Source organism: Pteropus alecto, unplaced genomic scaffold, assembly GCF_000325575.1.
Source record: "Pteropus alecto unplaced genomic scaffold, ASM32557v1 scaffold113, whole genome shotgun sequence".
NCBI classification, from domain to species: domain Eukaryota; kingdom Metazoa; phylum Chordata; class Mammalia; order Chiroptera; family Pteropodidae; genus Pteropus; species Pteropus alecto.
This window is the reverse complement of record NW_006433949.1, coordinates 8,459,329-8,460,138: the sequence shown is the minus strand read 5'-3', so window position 1 is coordinate 8,460,138 and position 810 is coordinate 8,459,329. Positions and strand designations below refer to the sequence as shown.

Genomic DNA, 810 nt, shown 5'->3' with positions numbered 1-810 from the left:
AAGAGGCAAGAGGTGTGGGGGGAGGGGGATGAATTGGGGCAGGCACCTCCCGGGCTCCCAGTTATGGGCAGAACCTGAGCTTGGTGGCTGCTCTGGTGTGAGGGCCCTGGCCTAGCTGCCCGCAGCTCTTTGGGAAAGCCCTGGGAAGAGCTTACAGGCATCCTGGGACAACAGGTGACTGTCGGAGAGCCGGGAGCTGAGGCCTTGCCCCAAGTATGAGCACAGCTGTTCCTTACTGACCAATAATGCAGGGGTGGGGACATGAAAGACTTGGCCTGAGACAGAGCTCTGGGCCCTTGCCTCGCCCTGGACTCAGTGACCCCATTGCTTTGGACTGCTCTGGCCTGGACACCTCCCTGCCCCACCCCAGCCTCTGCTCCCCTCATTCAGCCTGCCCAGCCCAAGCCTCCCTCTACTCCACTCACCAGAGAGCCCCAGCCCCAAGTTGCCATTCACCCTGTGGTGCTCCCAGCCTGAGGCCTCTACCTCGCTCTGCTCCCTGCCTGTCTGCTCACCCCTAGAGCTGGCCAGTCTCCTCCTGGTAAATGTCCTGTCCTGGGAGAGAGTAGGGCTGACCCAGCTCCTACAGAAGGTGGTAAGAGTAGAGGGCACCCAGTTACCCCAGCCTGGAACTCCACCATAAGCCAAGAAGGAGCCAAGCCCTATCGATGCCACAGCACATGTGGGTACAGCTGCAGGAGAGGGCACAGGGGGGCATCAGAGCAGGGCCATGATGTTGAACCCTAACCACCACCAAACAGGGAGACCAAGGCTCAGGAAGGGTGAGGTTACCGGGTCCGGTGGGCAGGG

The 810-nt window shown here is 61.2% G+C and overlaps 1 protein-coding gene across 1 annotated transcript in view; it reads right to left on the bottom strand.

The window, feature by feature from the left end:
- RSPH14 (radial spoke head 14 homolog) overlaps nt 1-810 on the bottom strand; it is a 79,265-nt gene that overhangs the window by 31,712 nt on the left and 46,743 nt on the right. The gene's annotated exons all lie outside the window — the stretch shown is intronic.